Here is a 12,442-nt window from a genome sequence, read left to right on the forward strand (position 1 = left end):
AGTATTGCCACTCTGCCACACACGTGTGGACATGATAGATCTCTCTCTCTCTGTCTCCTACCTCTTTCATTGTAAACATAAATTTATTCACAAACCCTGTATTCACAGATGTGAGCAATAAGGAGCTTGACATAATGCTGTGGAGCCATCTGTCTATCCAATCGAAATGGTGCCCATAAAGTACTCGCACTGTCACAAACCTTACAACCACAGTTTTGAAAAGTTGGCATTAATGCACAATGAAAATAATATGTATAATTTAAGATCTAGGCCTACAGAAAGTCTATAACCATCAAAGAACTGGACATAGCCAACAGAATATGGAAAGGACCGAACAAACATGTAGCCACTTCGATCTGACACTTGTATTTCTTCACCTGTGAAGAAATTGTTATGGCAGGAAATAAATGCATAGGATTCTGTGTCTTTGCCATCAGACCAAAGGAACACAACCAGTTGTAGTAGGATCTCATACACTGGCAATGTGGGGGGTTTTAGGCGTTTCCCTTCACTGCTCTCTACAATAGCAAAACACTTTTGTGCAACTCATTTCTCATTTACTCATCAAAATGGAAAAGGGGCAATCTGACAGACAGAAGGTACACTGACAATATTTGGAAACTACCCAGAAATGATCAATCTGTTTCATAACATTTATATTTATGTATGTTTATCTACTTGTAGATATCTGACCTTTGCTTGAATTCTTCCGTCCCAAGATCTGGTGGGTCATTTTTATCCAAGCTAAAGAGAATTAAATTATAGATAATCAAATACCATGTGCAATCATAGTTTTATGTTTTCACTCAGTGTAGTAAGTTAATCTAAGACTAACAAATTTGTAGAAATCAAAACTTTTACATATTTAGCTAAATGAACAAAGGAATTTAATTTGGCGTAGGGAGTTGCATTTTATTATTTCAAAAGAAATCTTTTATGTATGGTCAAAGAATTTTTCTCTGTTAGTAAACCTAATACACTGCTCCCTACAATAGCAAAACACTTTTGTGCAACTCATTTCTCATTTATTCATCAAAATGAAAAAGGAATAATATGACAGACAGAAGATACACTGACAATACTTGGAAATTTCCCAGAAATGATCAATATGTTTCCTAACATATACACGTTGATGTATATGTCTATATCTGACCTTTGCTTGAATTCTTCTGTCCCAAATTCTCCTGGATCATTTTTATCCACGCTAAAGAGCATTAAATTATATACAGCCAAATACCAAGTGCAATCATAGTTTTACTTTTTTACTTAAGGTAGTAAGTTAACCTAACACTTACACATTTGTAGAAATGGAAACTTTTACATATTTATCACTTCAAAAGAAAGCTTTTATGCACGGTCAAAGAATTTTTCTCTCTTACTAAACCTAACACACTGATTATTGGTATCATGTAGTTTAATTGTACATGCAACTCACTTCAGAAGAACTCAATCCATTATACAATCTGATTTTCAGCTTTCTAAGTCTGCTCTTCTCTCTCCTTCCTGTCACTAACTTGGCTGATTTCTTAACTGCTTCTCACCAAAAGAAAGAAACTACAGCCTAAAAGCTGGACTCTCATCATACCTGAAAAATGAGCCTGTCTACTAAGTACCAGATTTCTAGAGAAGGAAAGAGGCCCACCAACATTTTCACCTCAGAAACACTGAGGCCACCTCATTGTTCCTGACTGGGACTCTCTCCTCCATTGTCTCAGTACAAGTTGCATGTAGGAAATAGGTAAATAAGGTAGAGAATAGGTAAATAAGGATACGGTTACTATGTTTTACTTCACAGTATACCATGACCAAGTATCTGCTGCCTGACGCTATCATTTTCAATTTAGTTTCAATACAAGAGAAGGATACATGAGGACACTGATCAGCTGTCATATAGATTGGGTACTAACCTCACCCTAGAAGTGAATTTACACTCAGATGACAGAAAATTCAACTCACCAAATGTTAATGCTTGGGTCACAAACTGCAATGGCAGTTAATGCTGTGTCATCTCTAAAAAATAAAATAATATAAAATCAGCCACAGAAAATTAGTTGGAACATTTAGAAGAAACCAAACTGTTTCTACAAGGCTGTGTACTAAAACCATAACTGTGTTCATCTGAGGAACATGCTCTGCCACTTGAGCTACATCGCCATCTCCAGCTCTTCTGTTCCCTCTAGCTATTTGCTCTGGTACTATGGTGTGAAGTAGGAGACCTGTACTTAAATGAAAAGCAGTATTTCCATTTTACAATAGAATGGATTTGAATCTCTTCAGGAACTTAAACATGGAACTTAGAAAAGTAAAGTTTTCACACAAGATAGAAGAATTGTTCCCCCTACCACAGTACCTAATGCCATCTTGTATGACTTTCAATGCAATGCAATTCAAGGGAGCTCAACCCGGAGGTCACAGCCAATATTCTGCTTCCTCTGTTCCTTCTATTCCCTTCTTATTTTCAACAATCGTGGATGTCTTTACTGACTTACTTGCAGAGAGTACCAATGGGTGGCAGGCCAGAAGCAGAGAACTCTCCACTGCTAACCAGGACAGAGAAAACTCCCTCTCCTCTGCAGTCTCAATCCTTCACCCAATTTGCAAAAAGAAAGAATGGCACAAAAATTGCACTTCCCTGACCTTCCAAATGGTTCCCACAAACATGGTGCTTAGTCTCTGTACAGCTTTCTACACAAGTCTGTCGACATTTGGGTATCTGACCACTTAGGGCTGTCTTGTGTGCATCCATGTGCATCCTGCTAGTTATTATCAACATCAATAATTAAATTGCACACAGTCAAATACTGTGAGAATTCCAAAACCTACTTTTTCTCCCCAAATAGCTATAACTGCCTGAAAACTAACTCTACATATACTGTATATGCAAGGGGGTATTTCGTGTGCTTTCCTAAAAATATGGCCTCTCACTTCAATGAAATGTTCACCTGTGCTAAACAACCACTTATGCAAGACCGAAATATTCTTTTCCTAAACCACTGGTAGCACTGTTTTTATGGGTTTCCTTATCTTCCATTTCCCTTGCTATGGAATTAATCAAGCTGATCTACCACCTACATTTCTGCTTTCTCTCTTCCCTCCATGCTGGCACTATTGTTCTCTATCCATCCAGCTTCTCTGAGTGATAAAAAGGATTTGTGTTTCATGAGTTATTCACATTAATATCCAGAATATATGTTGGAATGATCGCACAGACGTGCTTTTACTATTTAGTAGTATTTCACATTCACATAAAATTCTAACCCTCACTTGATGGTAAAAGCCTTCTCATCCCCTAAATAAATCACAAATGGTATGAGGGAGGTGTCTTCAGCTGTCACGTCTCCCATGAACATCTGATATCCTAGTCATTATATTTTAACCAGTCTCCTTCCCACAGCAATTGAAGGAGACACATCAGGGATGAATACGGCATGAAAAGATTCTCTGGTCTTTTCATCACCATCTCTTGAAATAGACATCCAGCACATAACTGTGTAAATTTTTGTTTAGGCTTGAACGTGAACTTAGAAGTAAGGCATTTTTGGATAATACCTATCAAATTAAAACCCAGTAATGACCAGCCTTTACTCATTCATTCTGGAGGAACGGAGGGAGGGAGAGAGGGAGGAAGAGAGAGAGGGAGAGGGAGATAACCATCCTCTAGCTAGAGAAAACAAATTCAATAGAAAGAAGTTTCTTAACCTGCTAAATCTTACAGCAAAACATTAAATTGTTTTTGGCCATTAAAATAGATTAGGAACAAGAAACATTCTTGATATTTCTTCTTAGAAATAGCTAACATTTTAGAAAGGAACTACTGATATTATGGCCAAAGTAAATTAGAAAAATATCAAAGACCTTCAGTTGTCATCTATAATTACAGGTCCCTAATCTCAATTACTTTCTTTTCTGTGACTGTCCTTTCATGGATGACTGTATTTACATACATGTAAATATGCATAAATACACATGGGTGACATTGTATGTTTATTTGGACCTTACCCTTCATTGTTGGTTCCTTTGTCAAGTTCAGTTGAGGTATCAGATAAAATATCGCTAAAGAATGAAACCAAAATATATAGTCAGAGGCTCCAATGATTTTCTACATTTGATTACATGTCCCTCCTTTCTTTCTTCCATAACCCATTAAACATTCAGATTTTTATTCCATTTCTATGTATTTTAATTTTTTCTATTGTTTACTTCCATGTCTATTTCTAGTTGAATTCCACCATAGTATGATAGCACATGGTAATATTATCTTTTCTTATATGTCCTGTTAAGACTTCCTTTAGACTCTGCCAAGAAACCTCTTTGAATAATTACTACGGAGGAGTATTAGAGAAAGGAAAAGGAAAAAAGAGAATAATGCTGCCTCTATGCTCTAAATATTATTTCCTTTGGGGAAAGCTTGGGGTTGCCTGGATGATACTTATTCTGGGACTGCTGGATGGAATATTCTGCAGATATGTGCTACCTTTGGCTCTGGGTCTTCAGTTAAATCTGGTTTCTTGCAGATTCTTTGGAAAGGATCTAACATGGTTGGGATCCATCAACTCATTTATGTTCAGCGATGTCTGTTGTGTCAAATTGGGTGCATTGAGGATCAGTTGCCTTTTTGTGGTTAATCATTACAGTGTCTTTAGCAAAATGAAATGACTTTCATGTTGTAATACTTTCAAGTTTTCTTTGCCAGATAGGAGTACATTTACATTTGCTTCCTTTTGGGTGCCATTCTTGGAATATCTCTTTCCATCCATTCACATCAAGCATGTGACTGTCTCTGCTAGGGAGGTGGACTTCCTTCTTTCTCTTTCTTATTATGTTTCTCTGCAGGTACTATTGGGTTTCCTCTTAGGGCCTGGGTGTTCTACTTTAGCTTTCTCTATTAAGATGAATACTCTACCACTTGAGCCATACTTCTGGCTTTCGGGAAGTAAACTGGATAAGAATCTCATAGGGTTTCCTGCCGATATTCCTATTTAGAATGCCACTGCTTTGTTCCAGAAAGGATTCTATCCTTTGGTTGACTGCATTTGTAACATCTTGGGAAGTGTAGCTGACATAATGACTAGAAGAAATTCTCCTCATGACCTATTCCTCTCTTACCCTAGTTGTTATAAAGAAGGAAGAAAGATGTGCATTTGTCTCTCAGTAGCTGGGCTGTCATGCCTGTGTCTTAGTTGATTCCCATACTTCTTATTTTACATTTTGACATCTGTTGGTGTACGCACAAATATATTTCTTTCCTTCATGCTGCCTTTAGAAATATGTGTGGATATATATATGTATATATATATATATATATATATATATATATATTCAGAGAGTCTTCCTAGATTTAAACTCACATTTCAATGCTAGATCCCACATAACATTCTACAGACACTTCTTCCAGGATAAGAAAGTCTCGTCATAAGGCACAACTATACTATACATTTTCAGTCAAATAGCTACCTACTTTATACATGAAGTGATCAATTTTCTCTACTGCTATAACGCTGATACTTCATACTTCAGTATACATATAAGTAATTAAAATCAGTAGATAAATGAAGCTAGGTCATCAGTTTGATTCGAATGAAAGTATGTTGTTAATGATTACTAATAGTGGAACTGTCCCTCACTTAACAACAGTTTCTTAGTATTACCATATATGCACATGAAGGCATGTATCACTTGGAAAGTTAGAGTGTAAATTCTGCACCCACACAGATTTTACTGATTATTAAGTCTTTTAACCATATGCTTCCTGTTGCTCATTAAGTTAACTACTGCCAGTAGTAAAGAGTAAATTGATAGGCCAGATACACAAAGAAGAAGAGAATAAAACTTTCTCTACACTTTCTCCAAACAACAAAGGAGGAAAGAAACAAGGATACAGTAAAGAAAAAGAAATTTGAGCAATATGTCCCTTATGATCAAGCAGAATTTGGGTGATACGGACTATTCTCTTTAATGAAAGATGCCAATGGTTTTAATGGTTTAAATATAATGAATTTAACCTTGACTCAATGATACACTGCCCACTAAACACGCATTTCATGAGTGAGTATGGAATGGAGGAATTTATTTCTGGAAAACAATCAAATGTAAGCAATGACAGAAAATTCTTGTTACACAGTTAAAAGAAAAGCACAGTAAACAGTGGAAAAGTATCAAGACTGGCAGGAAATTTTGTGAACTATATCAAATAAACAACCATGGCAGCATAGATTATCTCCTGATTTCTGCTTTTCTGAGGTGTTATTCCTAAAGAAGGAAATTAGTCATAAGTTCTTGTCTCTAGACTTTCTTTATGGAGAACTCAGGTTAAAATATATAAAACTAACAAAAATAGAAACCCCATCTTGTTTTCCCCCTCCTCTTCTCTATTTCAAATAAGTGTATTAAAAGGGGGAAGGGAGGTTAGCCTACTGGTAGAGTGCTGGCCAAGCATGCAGGAAGACTCGGTTTCGATTCCTCTGTACCATGTACATAGAAAAAAGCCAGAAATGGTGTTATGGTTTAAGTGGAAGAGCTCTAGCCTTGAGAAAGTCCAAGCACATTGCCCAGGCCTTGAGTTCAAGCCCCAGGACCAACAAAAAAACAACAACCATGAATAGTCATTGTAACAATATAGGTATATAGTGCAGGAAACTGCTCTTCTATAAAACCAACAGCATGAAATCTTCAAGGAGACATACACTTGAATAACATTAGATGCATTCTATCCATTGCTAGTAAGGAAAGATCAGTTAGACAAAAAATATTAATCAAAAAACATCAAAGTTTACTACAGTCCAAATTTGTTTAGAAGACACTTGAAAACATTTCATCTTTTAGCTGAAGAATATATATTCTATCAGAAGATCATATGCTGAGCTACTAACCTAGTCTGAAGAAATCGAAAAACAAAATTGAAATCAAAAGTGTATCTTACTTTTTTCAATTCATGTGGCTTCAACACTAGGCCTCGGCTCTTTCCGTGAGCTCTTCAGCTCAAGACTACTACTACCCTGTCCCTAGAGTCACAGCACCACTTATGGTTTTGCTAGTGGTTAATTGGAGGTAAGAGACTCACAGAGTCTCACAGGCCAGGGCTGGTTTTGAACTGTGATCCTCAGATCTCTGCCTGCTGAGTGGCCAGAATGACAGCAGCAGTGTATCTTATTTAAGGACATAGAGCTACAAAAATACTAAAGGTATTAGAGATTATATTAGATATGAAAGTTAACTGATAAGTAATTGATCAATCAGAGGACTGATAAACCAAGAAAGAAAGTTTAACTTACTTAAAGGAAATGGGAAAAATTGATATGATTGCAAAACACACTAACTTTGATATGGTAGTAAAGCTGATATTCCAGATGTGTAAGATGGAATAGTAGTCAGAGATAAGGCGTTGCCAGTGTGGGTAGAGGGATTGTGAAATGTCCCTTGCATTGTGCTGGTGTTTTATCAGTGTCTTACCTCCTGGGAACTACAGACAAATGAGAGTACCTGTTTGTTTCAGAAAAGGATTCCCTGCGACCTTGGCTCATTGTGAGTAGCTGACAGGCACCTAGGGATTCTAGGTGCTAGTTCTTGACATCACAGCACTCCATGAACCACTCTCTTTTGATCTGCTCTTCATATCCTGCTTAGTTTCAAAACACATCTGGATTACATATGATATTCATAGGTAGTCCTCTGTATCCTCAAAAGTGACCACTGTCCAATTCTGATTTATCACTTGATGACAAAAAAATCAATTTACACTAAATGAAAGGAACTTTAAAAAATGGAACCAAGAGCTTTATTTTGTGTGATTGTTGTTTTCAAGGTACTATGTTATTTCTCTTTTCCCTTTTCCTCTTTATGGTTAATTTCCTATTGGGACTGTATCTGACTTTATCATCTAGTATATTGTATATGTTCTTATTTGGTTATTTGAAATAGGAAAGGAAAGGAGGGAAGACAAGATGATTGGGAGGGGGTGGGGAAAATAAATGGGGAAAAATATGAAAAAGAGGAATCAGTTTGTGACAAATAATCTTCCTATTACCTGACGAATGAAGTGTAACCCCTCTATACCTTGTCACGACCAAAAAAAAAAATCAGCTCGCACACTACTTATGTCTTCATTTGAAGGAACAATAACAGTTGCTGTCCTTGTTGTGGACATATCAAAACATAAAAAAATTAAGTAGGAAAATGTGGAAGGAAATGATACAATGTTCTAACACTACCGGGTTAGAAAACTGTGGCCTTGTTTTTCTACACAGGTGGTCTGTCAAATGTACTATGTGTCTAGGTCTTCTGTCTCTGTCAACCCTTCTTTTCCTGAGATCAGAACTCAGAGCACTGTCCTTGCTACTCCCATGATCATGGCATGTTGATCCTTCATGCCTAGGCTTGCCTGATCAATGACCCTTCCCATTAGGCTTTCAACAGAATTTTACATAGATGTGCAGACCTTTGGTTTACAGACGGGGCAAATAAGACAGGATAGCAATAGAAAGCCATCCAGGGTATTCCTTTCTGCAGAAGTACATCTCCACTGAATCAACAAAAGGGTGCACTTCATGTGTGGATCAAGAAGCAGAGGCCCAATGATAAGCAAGAAAACAGATTAATCCTGGAAACCTGATTTGGAGCCCACTACCGCACACATGTGGACACACACTCTCTCTCTTAGTCTCCTAGCTCTTTCATTGCAAACATAAATTCATTCACAAACCCTGTATTCACAGGTGTGAGCAGTAAGGAGCTTGTCATAACGCCGGGGAGTCATCTGTCTATACAATATAAATGGTGTTCATAAAGTATTCACAGTGTCACAAACCTTAGAACCACAGTTTTGAAAAGTTGGCATGAAGTTCACAATGAAAAGAATAGATACAGAGAAAGAGTATACCCATCAAAGAACTGGACATAGCCAACAAAATATGGAAAGACACGAACAAACTTGTAGTCACTTTGATCTGACACTTGTATTTCTTCACCTGTGAAGAAACTGTTATGGCACGAAATAAATGCAAAGGATTGTATATCATTGCCAGCAAACCAAAGGAACACAACCAGTTGTAGTAGGATCTCATACACTGGCAATGTGGGGGGGGGTTAGGAGTTTTCCTTCACTGCTCCCTAAAATAGCAAAACATTTTGTGCAACTCATTTCTCATTTACTCATCAAAATGAAAAGGAGTAATATGACAGACAGAAGGTACACTGACAATATTTGGAAACTACCCAGAAATGATCAGTCTGTTTCATAACATATATATTTATGTATGTTTTTCTATTTATAGATATCTGACCTTTGCTTGAATTCTTCTGTCCCAAATTCTGTTGGGTCATTCTTATCCAAGCTAAAGAGAATTCAATTATATACAGTCAAATACCATGTGCAATCATAGTTTTACTTTTTTACTCGAGGTAGTAAGTTAATCTAACACTGACAAATTTGAAGAAATTGAAACTTTTACATATTTAGCTAAATGAACAAGGTATTTCTATTTTTTTCCCTAGAAAGGAAATTCGTATGCAGGAACTTATATTTTTACCTCTACAAAAGAAAGCTTTTATGCATGGTCAAATAATTTTTCTCTCTTAGTAAACCTAACACACTGTTTATTGGTATGCGTTAGTTCATTTGTACATGTAACTCACTTCAGAAGAAATCAATCCACTATACAATCTGATTTTCAGCTTTCTAAGTCTGCTCTTCTCCCTCCTTCTTTTCACATACTTGGCTGTATTCTTAACTGCTTCTCACCAAAGGACAAGGAACAACAGCCTAGAAGCTGGACTCTCATCATAACTGTCAGTGGGCCTGTCCAAGTATCAGATTTCTGGAGAATGAAAGAGGCCCACCAGCTCTTTCACCTCAGAATCACGGAGAACACCTCACTGTGCCTGACTGTGATTCTTACCTCCATTGGCTCAGTAAAAGTTGCATGTAGGCAGTAAGTAAATAAGGTAGAGAATAGGTAAAGAAAGATACGGTTGCTATGTTTGAATTCACAGTAGACCATGACCAAGTATCTGCTGCCAGATGCTATCATTTTCTATTTAGTTTCAATACAGGAGGAGGAATAATGAAGACAACGATCAGCTGTCATATAGACTGTGTACTAAACTCACACTACAAATGAATTTACATTCAGATGACAGATAACTCACCAAATGTTAATGCTCGATTCACAAACCGCAATGGCGGTTAACGTTGTGTCATCCCTAAAAAGTGAAGTAAAAAAAAAAAAGACACGGAAAATTGAGTTGGAAACTGTAGAGGAAATCAAACCTTTTCTACAAGGCTGGGTACTAAAACCATAACTGCGTTCATCCTAGGAACAGGTTCTGCCACTTGAGCTACAGTTCCATCTCCAGCTCCTCTGTTCCCTCTAGCTCTTTGCTCTGGTACTCCGGTGTGAACTAACAGACCAGAACCAAATGAAAAGCAGTATTTTCATTTTACCACAGAAATACAGTTGAATCTGTTCAGGAAATTAAATATGGACCGGTTTCATGCAAGGTAGAGAATTTTTCTCAGTACCCCTACCACAGTATCTCTTGACACCTTGCATGAATTTCAATACAATACACTTCAAGGGAACTCAACCTGAGATCATAGCTAATATTCTGCTTCCTCTGTTCCTTCTATTCCCTCCTTACTTTCAGTAATCCTAGATGTTTTTGCTGACTTACTCTCAGATTGGACCAAGGGGTGGCAGGCCAGAAACAGAGAACACTTCATTGTTCACCAGGACATTGAGAATTCCCTCTCCTTACAGGAGCCTCAATTCTTTACCCAATTTGTGAAAACACGGAATGGCACAGAAAAATTTCACTTCCTTGACCTTCCAAGGGGTTCCCACAAACATGGTACTTAGTCTCTGTACAGCTTTCTACACAAATCTGTCTACATTTGAGTATCTGACAACAAATGGCTCTCATCTGTCAATCTATGTGTATTCTGCTCCTCATTATCAACATGAACCATTAAATTATGCACAGTCAAATACTATGGAAGTTCCTAAAGAGACTTTTCTTCTCAAATTGCTATAATACCCAGAAAACAAACTCTACATACTCTATATATGTAAAGGGGTATTTCCTAGAAATGAGGCCTCTCTCTCCAATGAAATGACTACCTGTGCTAAATAAAAACTTATGCAAGATTCACAAGAAGTTCTTTTCCTATGACCCTAAAGCACTGTTTACACTGTTTTCGTGGGTTTCCTGATGTTCCGTTTCCCTTGCTATGAAGGAAATTGAGCTGATCATTCATCTACATTTCTGCTTCCTCTCTCCCTTCCTTGCTTCCTCTGTCTGTCCAGCCTCTCTGATTCATAATAGGATTGGTACTTCATGAGTTATTCACCTTAAACTACAGAATATATGTGGAAACTAACACACAGACATGCTTTGGCTATTTAGTAATATTTGCCTTTCACATAAAATTCCAACCCTTACTTGATGGTAAAAGACTTCTCATCCACTAAATAAATCACAAATGCTATGAGGGAGCTGTCTTCAGCTGTCACGTCTCCCATGATCATCTGAAAACCTAGGTAAGTCACTCTATTTTAGCCAGCATCCTTCTCACAGCAATGAAATGAGACACATCAAGGATGAACATGGGCATGAACAGATTCGCTGGTCTTTTCATCATCATCATCATCTCTTGGAATAGACATCCAGCACATAATTAGGCAAATTTTTGATTGGGGCCAAAAACGCACCTTATCAGTAAGCATTTTAGGAAAATACATAACAAATTAAAAAGCCCCTAATGATCAGCCTTTACTCATTCATTGAGAGAGAGAGAGAGAAAGAGAGAGAGAGAGAGACAGAGAGAGAGAGACAGAGAGAGAGACAGAGAGAGAGACAGAGAGAGACAGTGTGTGAGAAAGAGAGAGAGAGAGCGAGACAAACAGACACACAGACAGACACACAGACAGACAGACAGACAGACAGACAGACAGACAGACCACCTTTAACTTGTCTTATCCTCTAACTAGAAACAACGGAGTCATCAGAACGATTAACCTGCTGAATCTTACAACAAAACACTAAATTTCTTTTGGCCAACAAACTAAATTACAAACAAGAAGAATTCTTGATATTTCTTCTTGAAAACACCTAAGACTTTACAAAGTGATCTAGAGATATTACAGCCCAAGAATCTTAGAAAAATAACAAAGGCCCTGCAGTGTCATCAATACCTAAAATAAAGTTCTGTAATCCTAATCACTTTCATTTCAATGACTATCCTTTCATGTGTGACTGTACTTATACACATTTAATTATGCATAGATGCACATAGATGAGAGTATATGTATATTTAGACCTTACCCTTCATTGTTGTTTGTTTCATCAAGTTTGGTTGTGGTATAAGTTGAGGTGTCCCTATAGAATGAAACCAAACGTCATAGTCAGACTCTCTAATGGTTTTTGTAGACTTGATTACAAATCCCTT

The 12,442-nt window shown here is 37.2% G+C and overlaps 1 long non-coding RNA gene across 2 annotated transcripts; it reads right to left on the reverse strand.

Annotated features, from left to right (window-relative positions):
• Nucleotides 1-584: 584 nt before the first annotated feature.
• Nucleotides 585-10,198, reverse strand: LOC150039277 (uncharacterized). 2 transcript variants are annotated; one of them, XR_016534449.1, is made up of 4 exons: nucleotides 10,144-10,198; nucleotides 4,000-4,053; nucleotides 1,957-2,010; nucleotides 585-744 (listed from the first exon to the last, which is right to left on the reverse strand). It is a non-coding gene; the product is annotated as an uncharacterized LOC150039277 (long non-coding RNA). The 2 variants fall into 2 exon arrangements; XR_016534450.1 differs by lacking the exon at nucleotides 10,144-10,198 and adding an exon at nucleotides 9,279-9,333.
• Nucleotides 10,199-12,442: the final 2,244 nt, after the last annotated feature.

Source organism: Megascapheus bottae, unplaced genomic scaffold, assembly GCF_031878675.1.
Source record: "Megascapheus bottae isolate mThoBot1 unplaced genomic scaffold, mThoBot2.hap1 HAP1_SCAFFOLD_40, whole genome shotgun sequence".
Classification (NCBI taxonomy): Eukaryota; Metazoa; Chordata; class Mammalia; order Rodentia; family Geomyidae; genus Megascapheus; species Megascapheus bottae.